We start from the raw sequence: 16,449 nt of genomic DNA, 5'->3' as shown, positions 1-16,449 counted from the left end.
ATCAAAAAGCGACGTCGCTATGAACGCTTGGCCGCCACAAGCCAGTTATCCCTGTGGTAACTTTTCTGACACCTCTTGTTAAAAACTCTTTAAACCAAAAGGATCGATAGGCCGAGCTTTTGCTGTCTCTGTGTGTACTGAACACCGAGATCAAGTCAGCATTTGCCCTTTTGCTCTATGTGTGGTTTCTGTCCGCACTGAGCTGGCCTTGGGACACCTCCGTTATTATTTGAGAGATGTACCGCCCCAGTCAAACTCCCCACCTGGCAATGTCCTTGAATTGGATCATACCTGAGTGTTGGAGTTATACCAAATTTTAATTATAATAATAACACCGAAGTGCTACCATTTCATTAAAAAAAGTTTACAATTATATAACAAACTCGTGGTACTTTGATCAAGAAGCTTGCATCAAAACCCAATACCATAAGATATATAAATATACCCATATAATGGCTAAGCAATGATACACGTTCCACTTAATCAAGTAAGTAAGGAAACAGTAAGAGTAGTGGTATTTCATTGTTGATATATAACCGAAATTATATATCTCCCACTTATGCTACACCTCTTATGTCTTCTTACACTGCCAGACTAGAGTCAAGCTCAACAGGGTCTTCTTTCCCCGCTAATTATTCCAAGCCCGTTCCCTTGGCTGTGGTTTCGCTAGATAGTAGATAGGGACAACGTCCGGTGTGTTTAACGTGAGTACCTGCCGTCGACGGCCTTATCTCACGGCGCTCAAAAGCACAGCGTATCAATACAATGCGTTGATCAGCGCCCCGAAAATGCTAGGCATTTTTCAGTACCGATTGGTAGTGTGGGATGGACACACTACACACCTTGGTAAGGTTCGAGGCCTATCTAAAACCTCTGCCGTACTTTGGGTCCGGCACCCAGTTGCAATGCAACTCCACATTGAACTGACAAAACGTCAGCTCTTCCCGCATTTGGGTATAAACCACAACCACCACGATACTCCCGGAAGGGCCAGTCCGCACGAGCAGGTTGGAGCGAACTCCAAGGGCCCCTGCTCCCCGTGGTACCAGAATTAAGTCTCCGGTCAGACCTCGTAGCCGAAACTACTACCAGTTGAGCATCCATACTGCTCTGGACTGGTAACCAGGGGCTAGACCCCATTCACTCCACACAATCACTCATCTTACACACTAAAAGCTAACCCTAACCTTCAGTTAAACGCCTTCGCCGCTTAAATAACTCACGCGCAAACATTCCTAACTGTTCAGTATACTCATTGCTAGAAACTACATTACCTACAATTAAACGTCCGTCTGTCCAACTAATCCCCACACCCCCAATATTCCTAATGTCTGAATACATCGGGCATTCTGCAATAACATGCACCCAATCCTCCATAGGTGCCCCACACAAACACCCCGAACTATCAGAAAGGTGCCTCCGATACAAAAATGCATTCAGAGGCCCATGTCCCGTTAACAAAAATGCCAGACTCAAACAAAATCTGAAGTCTGGGTTACCCTCAACAAACGTTACATCCCGGATGTATTTATATGTCACCCGACCCTTAGGGCTATTATCCCAACGGTCCTGCCACCCACGCCTAACCTTTAAATCCAGGAGCCTCTTGCTCTCTAGATAACCCACCCTCTCAACATCAATACCGTCCAATCTGTCCGCAGCATAGAAACACTCAAGCCCCTTCTTAATCTGAATGTAACAGCACGCTGTATAACAATCAGATCAAGAGGGGGTGCACCCAACAACACTTGCATTGCATCCGTCGAAACAGTGCGACAAACAGGCAAACATGCAAGCATCATGCAACGTTGCTCCGAGAGGAGTTTTCGGCGACCAGAGACCGTCATCGCTGATTCCTACCATACAGCAGCCCCATAAGTGGCACAAGCCACAAACAAGCCACGATATATGGTGCGAACAGCACGGCGTCCAAGGCCCCAATCACTCCTCAAAATGCGTCGCACTTTGCCAACAATTGCCTCCAGCCGCTCACCCACACGCACCAAATGTGGGGTGAAACACATTCTTTCTCCTATAGTCAACCCCAGGTACTTAACTTCCTTCACATACCTGATGTTGACCCCATTCACCTTGACAATCGGTGGACGAACCGGCGACAATCTGCCCTTAAGCAGCATTGTAACCGTTTTGTCCACCGATATGTCAACCCCCACATCTAAACCCCAGCTATTTACAATTTCTAAAAATTGTCCCCCCGACCGTTCTAACTCAAACCGCGATCGACCCTCAACGAGAAGAAGAAGGTCGTCCGCATACGCACAACATTTACAGAGGGGCTCGAGCTGTCCAAGCAGAGAGTCCATCATAAGGTTCCAAATATATGGACCGCAGATGGATCCCTGCGGGCAGCCACGAACCACTAGATATTTCAACACTTCCATTCATTCTTACTAGAGAAGCTTTTCTCTCCGAAAAGTAACTCCGCCAAAGAGTAATTTCCGGACAGCCAAGCTCCTCCAGCCGCTGCAAAACTCTATCCCACCTTAAATAATCAAACGCTCCCTTGAAGTCAACAAATATGCCAAGGACATATTTGTTGACATTCTCCTTAACAACACTCTGAACATAAAACCAAGCATCTTCTGTACTGCGTCCTTCCCTGAACCCATACTGCCTATCCGACCATATACCCCGCGTTAGCTCCTGAAGCCGTTCCACCATAACTTTTTCCAATACTTTTCCAAGTACTGGAAGGAGACTGATGCCCCGATAAGAGCGAGGATCACTCCTGATCTTATCAGGAGACTTCAGGAGAGGTACAACCCTAGCAATTTTCCACTCACGTGGAAAATAACCCTCCCACACGCACTTATCATAAATGGCCTCCAAGTATTCCGGAATGAACTTCCACAAGCTTTTACACATCTCTCCGTTCAAACCATCAAAACCTGGGGACCGTTTAGACCTGACCAGGCCAAAGGCATACCCCAACTCCCCATGATCTAATGGAGGGACAGGTACCTCCTGTGCTTGGGGTACCTGAACCTCCGCCCTGGGAAAGAACGCACCTAATAGAACCCCCGCACACTCTCTCCACGTAGATAACACAGTGTCACCTACGCAAAGAGAGGTGATATCATCTCTCTTACGACCCCTGCAGATCTTATAGATCTGACCCCAGGGGTCATCCCTATTTTCACTAACAAAACTTCTCCATTCATATTCTTTAACCCTAACTAACATATCTTTATATTCCCTTATTGCACAACAAAAATCATACCTAACCTGAGCTAACCTGTCTGAATTGGACCGTCGAGCGCGTTGGAACTTTCGCCTCAATCGCCTGACAGTCCTCCTCTTCAAGGTTAACTCACGCGTCCACCATTTTATTTTCCTAAGCTTAAAACTTTCACACTTCTTAAGTTCCCTATCATTAACAACCCACACTATCTCATAAAGACGAGCAATCTGCTCATCAACCCCCAAGCCCTCAAACTCACTAAGCGGTATTTCCAATACCGCTTCCCTAACACACCGTCCATATTGGTTCAAGTCAATACCAGAGGTACGCCATCGCCGCAACGGACTTACGAACTGTAAAGGGGGGGACTGAGAAGAAACCATAATTTGAATCAAATTATGATCACTCAATCCCCACCCTCCCTTAATTTCCCACCCAACACGAAAAACTCTATTTGCTGCCTCGTTCATCAAAGTCACGTCAATGTCACTGACACCCCTAGGCCCATCAAAAGTATACCACTCGCTCGGCTCGTTTAGAATGTGAAGGTTTTTACCCACCACCCATTCACTTAATACCACTCCACGACTGTGGCTTTGATATCCAGACGAATGCCGGGATACCTTACTAAACCACATCGAAGACGTAGCATTCGCGTCCAAGCCAAGTATAAGAGGACTACCACTCGCAAGTAGTAGTACCTTATCCATATAACTCAGATAAGGCTCTAAGGGCTCACCAAATTTACAATAGATACTAGCAACAAGTATTCTACCAAACCCCCCCTCTACAGAAACACATACACCCAGTTGTGAGGAATCCACAACTACACAATCATAGTTGGGATCACTCACAACAATTGCAGCATTAGCCCTAACGTCCAAAAAGACCCTGAAACCACCCGGAAAACCTCGAACCACACCATTGGTGGCGTAGGGCTCCTGGAGTAAGGCAATGCCGCACCCCCCCTCAGTCATATACCCCCCCAACTCGCACATTACGGCATACGACCCCTGACAGTTTAACTGAATAATCCCCCCCATCAGTGTCTGGCGAGGGCGCGCTCAACAATCCCACAATATATCGGGCAGACAGCCGACATCATAAAATGCCCAGCTGGCCTACCCTTGAATGCACAGTTACGGCAATGGATTGCATTGACGCAACTGGCAGCTCTGTGGCCTTCCTGACCGCACCTCCGGCAGACATCTGATTTGGCCCTACACTCAGCGACCCTATGACCAAAACCCATACACCGGAAGCAGCCAGCAATGGGGTTATCCGGTCGCACCCGGAAGGAGAACCACTTGATGTAGCACCTACCTGCCTCCAAGAGGGCGGACATCATTTTGTCCGTACCCTCAAGAACAACATTAGTGCTACCATCAGGAGCCACCTTCCAGGGACGACTGACCATCCTTACTTCCGACTTCTGGGACGCCGAGCTAAATTCTGGAAGGTTCAACCGGAGAAGTTCTTCCATGAATTCCTCATGGGGGATCTCCGTGTAAACCCCCTGAACCACAACCCGAGGACCCAACTTCCGGTTGACACTCACGTCTAACCCCACCTCCCCAAACTTTGCGTTAGTCGCCACTTTTTCTCTCTCAGAAACAGAAGGTGTGCGGATCACCGCTCCACCACCCTTGATAGGCTTCACCTCATGGATCCTCACACCGAGTGAAGGACCCACCTCCTTAACTACCTTTCTAATTACTTCCTTAGAGGAAGTTGCAGGTCCCTTGCTCCTGACTACAACAGACCAAGTTTCAACAGGCTTCGGCGCCACCGGTGCAATCGCCTCCAGTACAGGTGCTGGGGGCGGAGGCATCGGTGCCGATGGAGCCGGCATTGACCTGCTCGGTGGCAAGGAGTGTCCCCCACAGCCTCCTCTAAGGGCATCAACTTGACCGCGAAGATGGGCATTCTCGGTAATAACCGTCATTAGGAGTGCTTCATATTTAGAAGCAAGCTCCCTTGCCAAATTCACGGTTGCCACCCTTATTATTTTTCTTCTTCACCATGTTGGAACTAACATCTATTTCCTTTCCACCCTCACTAACACGCCCAACACCTCTTGCAGCCTTAACCTCACCACCTTTATCAACACTCAGCTTAGTGTCGCCCCCCTTCTTAACTGTGTCAGCAGTATCCCCTGTCTCACACGAACTACTGCTTTCACTGGAGTCAGTGAAGCGCACAAAGCCCCCCGATTTCGCCAAAGGTGGTGACCTCAACCTAACCTTTCTGCGCACCGGTGACCCATCAGTAGATGACACTGCACTATCCTCACCGGACGACGCCCCTACAACCATTGTTGCAGGCACAGACCCATCGCCCTCAGCAAGGGACTTAACCTTCCTCCTCCGTGGGGGAGGCATCTTCAATCTAGATCCCCTACCAGGCAGGCTGATCCGCCGGTAAAAAACACTGGCGCAGAAGCCCCTGTTCCGGAAAGATCAAACAGTCGCTCACCAGGCACGTGCGATTGAACGCACTGAAGAAGCTAACTCGCGCGTAAACCAGCTCAATAGCAGTTACCACCCAAACAGTCGATTATCGCGTTATCGCAGGGACACAACTCACACCTCCAGCCAAAGGCGTGGAAGAGGTCACTCAATTAACCGCCGGACAGAACAAAGTCCCCGTAACGGTTGCGAATCGACCGATGTGACGTTGTATCAATCGCACCGTGGGCTAAAAGTCAACCACTATGACCTTAATTCACCCTGGAGTCAGCGCCTCCAATACTAGGGCAACCACTAACACCCTGTAAGCAAAACTGCCGAAATCCCCTAGAAAACAGCAGCAACTGAAAACCAGACACTCAACACAGCACTCCTGAATAGGCAACCCAAGTCAAAAACACCACCACGGCACAGCCACGGAGACTACGGACGGGCCCACCTACAAAACCTGCTGTACCCTAATCTACGAATCTAATCCAGAGAAAAAAAAAAAAAATTTTATACAACTATCCCACACCCACTTGCACAAACGCAGGCGTTGTAAGCGCCAACTACAAAATTTACAAAAATTTACAAAAATTTCTCAAAAAACCACTGTACACAAATCTACTTGCAAGCTAAAATAAAATTTTCACTCAAGTAGGCGTTGTATTCGTATTCAAAGCCAAGTGAGTAATTTTGAAAAAAATTTCCCAACAAAACCACTGTGCGCAAATCTACCTGCAAGCTAAAAATAAAATTTTTACTCAAGTAGGCGTTGTAATCATATACAAAGCCTACTACAATATACAAAAAGGCTCTAGTATATAAAGTACCTGAGCACCAAAAAACTACTCTTCAATACACTAGTACACCAGTAGGCGTAGCAAATATGTATCGAAGTATCAAAGCCTACTAAGACAAGTTAAAAGGCACAAAGCCCAAAGTGCTTGTACACACAAGCAAACAAGCACTAAAAACACTTGTTTTAGTACCAAAGCCTGCTCAATAACAATCTGCCAATTTTATTAATACAAACATATACTCACATATATTAATATGGAACACCTGCGTGCACACACACTATTAAATATATACTATTCACGAATCGCTCACTAACACAATGAAAAACTCACATATACACTACGAATTGACTGAAATTAATTTCAAACACGAGCTAATACGTCTGCTCGCTACGAATGCCTACGATTGAATGAGTAGATAGGGACAACTTGCGTTGTAGATTAACGTGAGTACCTGCCGGCGACGGCCTTACCTCACGGTGGTCAAGAGCACGGCGTATCAATACACGCGTCTGATAAACGCCCCAAATAATACAAGAATTTTGGCAAGTATAGTACTTGGATACCAAAGGCAGTGTGTCTGGGTCCACACTACCATCTTGGTATGATTCGAGGCCGACCTAAAACCTCTTCCGTTTTCGGGTACGGCACCCAGTTACTTGTGTAACTTCTTTTTTTCGAACTGAAAATTCAGTTCTTCTAGCATTTAGGTTTAAACCACAGCCACCACGATACTCCCCAAAGGGCCGAACCCAATGAGCAGATTGAACAGAAGTCCAAGGGCTTTCTGCTCCCCGTGGTACCGGAAAGTCTCCGGTCAGACTGCGTAGCCTAAACTACTGCCAGTTGAGCTCCCCATTACTCAAATGACTGGTGACATTTGTCGCTTGAACTTCAAATGTCTTTTTATTAGCTTTTTTCATTTAAAGTGTTTCTAATATCAGTTCAAGCTGAGTATTATAGCACCATCACTCCACATACTATGCTGATATTACTGGGCAAAGAATATAATAACAGTCATAGTGCATATTGGCTTTTAGTCGCCTTTTACGACAGACATGCCTTGCCGCGGGCATATTCTATCCCCTGCCCGCAGGGGTAGTAGATAGGGACAACGTCCGGTGTGTTTAACGTGAGTACCTGCCGTCGACGGCCTTATCTCATGGCGCTCAAAGCACAGCGTATCAATACAATGCGTTGATCAGCGCCCCGAAAATGCTAGGCATTTTTCAGTACCGATTGGTAGTGTGGGATGGACACACTACACACCCTGGTAAGGTTCGAGGCCTATCTAAAACCTCTGCCGTACTTTGGGTCCGGCACCCGGTTGTAATGCAACTCCACATTGAACTGCCAAAACGTCAGCTCTTCCCGCATTTGGGTATAAACCACAACCACCACGATACTCCCCGAAGGGCCAGTCCGCACGAGCAGGTTGGAGCGAACTCCAAGGGCCCCTGCTCTCCGTGGTACCAGAATTAAGTCTCCGGTCAGACCTCGTAGCCGAAACTACTACCAGTTGAGCATCCATACTGCTCTGGACTGGTAACCAGGGGCTAGACCCCATTCACTCCACATAATCACTCATCTTACACACTAAAAGCTAACCCTAACCTTCAATTAAACGCCTTCGCCGCTTAAGTAACTCACGCGCAAACATTCCTAACTGTTCAGTATACTCATTGCTAGAAACTACATTACCTACAATTAAACGTCCGTCTGTCCAACTAATCCCCACACCCCCAATATTCCTAATGTCTGAATACATCGGGCATTCTGCAATAACATGCACCCAATCCTCCATACGTGCCCCACACAAACACCCCGAACTATCAGAAAGGTGCCTCCGATACAAAAATGCATTCAGAGGCCCGTGCCCCGTTAACAAAAATCCCAGACTCAAACAAAATCTGAAGTCTGGGTTACCCTCAACAAACGTTACATCCCGGATGTATTCATATGTCACCCGACCCTTAGGGCTATTATCCCAACGGTCCTGCCACCCACGCCTAACCTTTAAATCCAGGAGCCTCTTGCTCTCTAGATAACCCACCCTCTCAACATCAATACCATCTGTCCAATCTGTCCGCAGCATAGAAACACTCAAGCCCCTTCTTAATCTGAATGTAACAGCACGCTGTATAACAATCAGATCAAGAGGGGGTGCACCCAACAACACTTGCATTGCATCCGTCGAAACAGTGCGACAAACAGGCAAACATGCAAGCATCATGCAACGTTGCACCGAGAGGAGTTTTCGGCGACCAGAGACCGTCATCGCTGATTCCCACCATACAGCAGCCCCATAAGTGGCACAAGCCACAAACAAGCCACGATATATGGTGCGAACAGCACGGCGTCCAAGGCCCCAATCACTCCTCAAAATGCGTCGCACTTTGCCAACAATTGCCTGCAGCCGCTCACCCACACGCACCAAATGTGGGGTGAAACACATTCTTTCTCCTATAGTAAACCCCAGGTACTTAACTTCCTTCACATACCTGATGTTGACCCCATTCACCTTGACAATCGGTGGACGAACCGGCGACAATCTGCCCTTAAGCAGCATTGTAACCGTTTTGTCCACCGATATGTCAACCCCCACATCTAAACCCCAGCTATTTACAATTTCTTAAAATTGTCCCCCCGACCGTTCTAACTCAGACCGCGAGCGACCCTCAACGAGAAGAAGAAGGTCGTCCGCATACGCACAACATTTACAGAGGGGCTCGAGCTGTCCAAGCAGAGAGTCCATCATAAGGTTCCAAATATATGGACCGCAGATGGATCCCTGCGGGCAGCCACGAACCACTCCAATTTCAACACTTCCATTCATACTTACTAGAGAAGCTTTTCTCTCCGAAAAGTAACTCCGCCAAAGAGTAATTTCCGGACAGCGAAGCTCCTCCAGCCGCTGCAAAACTCTATCCCACCTTAAATAATCAAACGCTCCCTTGAAGTCAACAAATATGCCAAGGACATATTTGTTGACATTCTCCTTAACAACACTCTGAACATAAAACCAAGCATCTTCTGTACTGCGTCCTTCCCTGAACCCATACTGCCTATCCGACCATATACCCCGCGTTAGCTCCTGAAGCCGTTCCACCATAACTCTTTCCAATACTTTTCCAAGTACTGGAAGGAGACTGATGCCCCGATAAGAGCGAGGATCACTCCTGATCTTATCAGGAGACTTCGGGAGAGGTACAACCCTAGCAATTTTCCACTCACGTGGAAAATAACCCTCCCACACGCACTTATCATAAATGGCCTCCAAGTATTCCGGAATGAACTTCCACAAGCTTTTACACATCTCTCCGTTCAAACCATCAAAACCTGGGGACCGTTTAGACCTGACCAGGCCAAGGGCATACCCCAACTCCCCATGATCTAATGGAGGGACAGGTACCTCCTGTGCTTGGGGTACCTGAACCTCCGCCCTGGGAAAGAACGCACCTAATAGAACCCCCGCACACTCTCTCCACGTAGATAACACAGTGTCACCTACGCAAAGAGAGGTGATATCATCTCTCTTACGACCCCTGCAGATCTTATAGATCTGACCCCAGGGGTCATCCCTATTTTCACTAACAAAATTTCTCCATTCATATTCTTTAACCCTAACTAACATATCTTTATATTCCCTAATTTCACAACAAAAATCATACCTAACCTGAGCTAACCTGTCTGAATTGGACCGTCGAGCGCGTTGGAACTTTCGCCTCAATCGCCTGACAGTCCTCCTCTTCAAGGTTAACTCACGCGTCCACCATTTTATTTTCCTAAGCTTAAAACTTTCACACTTCTTAAGTTCCCTATCATTAACAACCCACACTATCTCATAAAGACGAGCAATCTGCTCATCAACCCCCAAGCCCTCAAACTCACTAAGCGGTATTTCCAATACCGCTTCCCTAACACACCGTCCATATTGGTTCAAGTCAATACCAGAGGTACGCCATCGCCGCAACGGACTTACGAACTGTAAAGGGGGGGACTGAGAAGAAACCATAATTTGAATCAAATTATGATCACTCAATCCCCACCCTCCCTTAATTTCCCACCCAACACGAAACACTCTATTTGCTGCCTCGTTCATCAAAGTCACGTCAATGTCACTGACACCCCTAGGCCCATCAAAAGTATACCACTCGCTCGGCTCGTTTAGAATGTGAAGGTTTTTACCCACCACCCATTCACTTAATACCACTCCACGACTGTGGCTTTGATATCCAGACGAATGCCGGGATACCTTGCTAAACCACATCGAAGACGTAGCATTCGCGTCCAAGCCAAATATAAGAGGACTACCACTCGCAAGTAGTAGTACCTTAGCCATATAACTCAGATAAGGCTCTAAGGGCTCACCAAATTTACAATAGATACTAGCAACAAGTATTCTACCAAACCCCCCCTCTACAGAAACACATACACCCAGTTGTGAGGAATCCACAACTACACAATCATAGTTGGGATCACTCACAACAATTGCAGCATTAGCCCTAACGTCCAAAAAGACCCTGAAACCACCCGGAAAACCTCGAACCACACCATTGGTGGCGTAGGGCTCCTGGAGTAAGGCAATGCCGCACCCCCCCTCAGTCATATGCCCCCCCAACTCGCACATTACGGCATACGACCCCTGACAGTTTAACTGAATAATCCCCCCCATCAGTGTCTGGCGAGGGCGCGCTCAACAATCCCACAATATATCGGGCAGACAGCCGACATCATAAAATGCCCAGCTGGCCTACCCTTGAATGCACAGTTACGGCAATGGATTGCATTGACGCAACTGGCAGCTCTGTGGCCTTCCTGACCGCACCTCCGGCAGACATCTGATTTGGCCCTACACTCAGCGACCCTATGACCAAAACCCATACACCGGAAGCAGCCAGCAATGGGGTTATCCGGTCGCACCCGGAAGGAGAACCACTTGATGTAGCACCTACCTGCCTCCAAGAGGGCGGACATCATTTTGTCCGTACCCTCAAGAACAACATTAGTGCTACCATCAGGAGCCACCTTCCAGGGACGACTGACCATCCTTACTTCCGACTTCTGGGACGCCGAGCTAAATTCTGGAAGGTTCAACCGGAGAAGTTCTTTCATGAATTCCTCATGGGGGATCTCCGTGTAAACCCCCTGAACCACAACCCGAGGACCCAACTTCCGGTTGACACTCACGTCTAACCCCACCTCCCCAAACTTTGCGTTAGTCGCCACTTTTTCCCTCTCAGAAACAGAAGGTGTGCGGATCACCGCTCCACCACCCTTGATAGGCTTCACCTCATGGATCCTCACACCGAGTGAAGGACCCACCTCCTTAACTACCTTTCTAATTACTTCCTTAGAGGAAGTTGCAGGTCCCTTGCTCCTGACCACAACAGACCAGGTTTCAACAGGCTTCGGCGCCACCGGTGCAATCGCCTCCAGTACAGGTGCTGGGGGCCGAGGCATCGGTGCCGATGGAGCCGGCATTGACCTGCTCGGTGGCGAGGAGTGTCCCCCACAGCCTCCTCTAAGGGCATCAACTTGACCGCGAAGATGGGCATTCTCGGTAATAACCGTCATTAGGAGTGCTTCATATTTAGAAGCAAGCTCCATCAGCCCCTTCACGGTTTCCATCTCAAACTTCTTGTCTCCAAAGACCAATCCGCTTAGCTCCCCAGTAATCCTCTTAACAGCACCAACATGGCTTACCGCACTACCACCACCAGCAACAGCGCCCTTGGCAAATTCACGGTTGCCACCCTTATTATTTTTCTTCTTCACCATGATGGAACTAACATCTATTTCCTTTCCACCCTCACTAACACGCCCAACACCTCTTGCAGCCTTAACCTCACCACCTTTATCAACACTCATCTTAGTGTCGCCCCCCTTCTTAACTGTGTCAGCAGTATCCCCTGTCTCACACGAACTACTGCTTTCACTGGAGTCAGTGAAGCGCACAAAGCCCCCCGATTTCGCCAAAGGTGGTGACCTCAACCTAACCTTTCTGCGCACCGGTGACCCATCAGTAGATGACACTGCACTATCCTCACCGGACGACGCCCCTACAACCATTTTTGCAGGCACAGACCCATCGCTCTCAGCAAGGGACTTAACCTTCCTCCTCCGTGGGGGAGGCATCTTCAATCTAGATCCCCTACCAGGCAGGCTGATCCGCCGGTAAAAAACACTGGCGCAGAAGCCCCTGTTCCGGAAAGATCAAACAGTCGCTCACCAGGCACGTGCGATTGAACGCACTGAAGAAGCTAACTCGCGCGTAAACCAGCTCAATAGCAGTTACCACCCAAACAGTCGATTATCGCGTTATCGCAGGGACACAACTCACACCTCCAGCCAAAGGCGTGGAAGAGGTCACTCAATTAACCGCCGGACAGAACAAAGTCCCCGTAACGGTTGCGAATCGACCGATGTGACGTTGTATCAATCGCACCGTGGGCTAAAAGTCAACCACTATGACCTTAATTCACCCTGGAGTCAGCGCCTCCAATACTAGGGCAACCACTAACACCCTGTAAGCAAAACTGCCGAAAACCCCTAGAAAACAGCAGCAACTGAAAACCAGACACTCAACACAGCACTCCTGAATAGGCAACCCAAGTCAAAAACACCACCACGGCACAGCCACGGAGACTACGGACGGGCCCACCTACAAAACCTGCTGTACCCTAATCTACGAATCTAATCCAGAAAAAAACAAAAAACAAAAAAAAAAAAAAAAAAATTTTTTTTACAACTATCCTACACCCTAACGCTCCCACTTGCACAAACGCAGGCGTTGTAAGCGCCAACTACAAAATTTACAAAAATTTACAAAAATTTCTCAAAAAACCACTGTACACAAATCTACTTGCAAGCTAAAATAAAATTTTCACTCAAGTAGGCGTTGTATTCGTATTCAAAGCCAAGTGAGTAATTTTGAAAAAAATTTCCCAACAAAACCACTGTACGCAAATCTACCTGCAAGCTAAAAATAAAATTTTTACTCAAGTAGGCGTTGTAATCATATACAAAGCCTACTACAATATACAAAAAGGCTCTAGTATATAAAGTACCTGAGCACCAAAAAACTACTCTTCAATACACTAGTACACCAGTAGGCGTAGCAAATATGTATCGAAGTATCAAAGCCTACTAAGACAAGTTAAAAGGCACAAAGCCCAAAGTGCTTGTACACACAAGCAAACAAGCACTAAAAACACTTGTTTTAGTACCAAAGCCTGCTCAATAACAATCTGCCAATTTTATTAATACAAACATATACTCACATATATTAATATGGAACACCTGCGTGCACACACACTATTAAATATATACTATTCACGAATCGCTCACTAACACAATGAAAAACTCACATATACACTACGAATTGACTGAAATTAATTTCAAACACGAGCTAATACGTCTGCTCGCTACGAATGCCTACGATTGAATGAGTAGATAGGGACAACTTGCGTTGTAGATTAACGTGAGTACCTGCCGGCGACGGCCTTACCTCACGGTGGTCAAGAGCACGGCGTATCAATACACGCGTCTGATAAACGCCCCAAATAATACAAGAATTTTGGCAAGTATAGTACTTGGATACCAAAGGCAGTGTGTCTGGGTCCACACTACCATCTTGGTATGATTCGAGGCCGACCTAAAACCTCTTCCGTTTTCGGGTACGGCACCCAGTTACTTGTGTAACTTCTTTTTTTCGAACTGAAAATTCAGTTCTTCTAGCATTTAGGTTTAAACCACAGCCACCACGATACTCCCCAAAGGGCCGAACCCAATGAGCAGATGGAACAGAAGTCCAAGGGCTTTCTGCTCCCCGTGGTACCGGAAAGTCTCCGGTCAGACTGCGTAGCCTAAACTACTGCCAGTTGAGCTCCCCATTACTCAAATGACTGGTGACATTTGTCGCTTGAACTTCAAATGTCTTTTTATTAGCTTTTTTCATTTAAAGTGTTTCTAATATCAGTTCAAGCTGAGTATTATAGCACCATCACTCCACATACTATGCTGATATTACTGGGCAAAGAATATAATAACAGTCATAGTGCATATTGGCTTTTAGTCGCCTTTTACGACAGACATGCCTTGCCGCGGGCATATTCTATCCCCTGCCCGCAGGGGTAGTAGATAGGGACAACGTCCGGTGTGTTTAACGTGAGTACCTGCCGTCGACGGCCTTATCTCATGGCGCTCAAAAGCACAGCGTATCAATACAATGCGTTGATCAGCGCCCCGAAAATGCTAGGCATTTTTCAGTACCGATTGGTAGTGTGGGATGGACACACTACACACCCTGGTAAGGTTCGAGGCCTATCTAAAACCTCTGCCGTACTTTGGGTCCGGCACCCGGTTGTAATGCAACTCCACATTGAACTGCCAAAACGTCAGCTCTTCCCGCATTTGGGTATAAACCACAACCACCACGATACTCCCCGAAGGGCCAGTCCGCACGAGCAGGTTGGAGCGAACTCCAAGGGCCCCTGCTCTCCGTGGTACCAGAATTAAGTCTCCGGTCAGACCTCGTAGCCGAAACTACTACCAGTTGAGCATCCATACTGCTCTGGACTGGTAACCAGGGGCTAGACCCCATTCACTCCACATAATCACTCATCTTACACACTAAAAGCTAACCCTAACCTTCAATTAAACGCCTTCGCCGCTTAAATAACTCACGCGCAAACATTCCTAACTGTTCAGTATACTCATTGCTAGAAACTACATTACCTACAATTAAACGTCCGTCTGTCCAACTAATCCCCACACCCCCAATATTCCTAATGTCTGAATACATCGGGCATTCTGCAATAACATGCACCCAATCCTCCATACGTGCCCCACACAAACACCCCGAACTATCAGAAAGGTGCCTCCGATACAAAAATGCATTCAGAGGCCCATGCCCCGTTAACAAAAATCCCAGACTCAAACAAAATCTGAAGTCTGGGTTACCCTCAACAAACGTTACATCCCGGATGTATTCATATGTCACCCGACCCTTAGGGCTATTATCCCAACGGTCCTGCCACCCACGCCTAACCTTTAAATCCAGGAGCCTCTTGCTCTCTAGATAACCCACCCTCTCAACATCAATACCATCTGTCCAATCTGTCCGCAGCATAGAAACACTCAAGCCCCTTCTTAATCTGAATGTAACAGCACGCTGTATAACAATCAGATCAAGAGGGGGTGCACCCAACAACACTTGCATTGCATCCGTCGAAACAGTGCGACAAACAGGCAAACATGCAAGCATCATGCAACGTTGCACCGAGAGGAGTTTTCGGCGACCAGAGACCGTCATCGCTGATTCCCACCATACAGCAGCCCCATAAGTGGCACAAGCCACAAACAAGCCACGATATATGGTGCGAACAGCACGGCGTCCAAGGCCCCAATCACTCCTCAAAATGCGTCGCACTTTGCCAACAATTGCCTGCAGCCGCTCACCCACACGCACCAAATGTGGGGTGAAACACATTCTTTCTCCTATAGTAAACCCCAGGTACTTAACTTCCTTCACATACCTGATGTTGACCCCATTCACCTTGACAATCGGTGGACGAACCGGCGACAATCTGCCCTTAAGCAGCATTGTAACCGTTTTGTCCACCGATATGTCAACCCCCACATCTAAACCCCAGCTATTTACAATTTCTTAAAATTGTCCCCCCGACCGTTCTAACTCAGACCGCGAGCGACCCTCAACAAGAAGAAGAAGGTCGTCCGCATACGCACAACATTTACAGAGGGGCTCGAGCTGTCCAAGCAGAGAGTCCATCATAAGGTTCCAAATATATGGACCGCAGATGGATCCCTGCGGGCAGCCACGAACCACTCCAATTTCAACACTTCCATTCATACTTACTAGAGAAGCTTTTCTCTCCGAAAAGTAACTCCGCCAAAGAGTAATTTCCGGACAGCCAAGCTCCTCCAGCCGCTGCAAAACTCTATCCCACCTTAAATAATCAAACGCTCCCTTGAA

General features: G+C 47.6%; 1 long non-coding RNA gene across 1 annotated transcript in view; it reads left to right on the top strand.

The window, feature by feature from the left end:
- The first annotated feature begins 545 nt into the window (after window positions 1–545).
- Window positions 546–16,449, top strand: part of LOC138858304 (uncharacterized) — a 39,891-nt gene continuing 23,987 nt past the window's right edge. The window contains exon 1 of the long non-coding RNA XR_011397451.1: window positions 546–673. This is a non-coding gene — a long non-coding RNA (uncharacterized lncRNA). The remainder of the gene's footprint in view (window positions 674–16,449) is intronic.

The sequence above is a fragment of the Bactrocera oleae genome, unplaced genomic scaffold, assembly GCF_042242935.1.
Source record: "Bactrocera oleae isolate idBacOlea1 unplaced genomic scaffold, idBacOlea1 ctg00000009.1, whole genome shotgun sequence".
Classification (NCBI taxonomy): Eukaryota; Metazoa; Arthropoda; class Insecta; order Diptera; family Tephritidae; genus Bactrocera; species Bactrocera oleae.
Note: the sequence above shows the minus strand (reverse complement) of the source record. Positions and strands in the feature narration are given on the sequence as shown.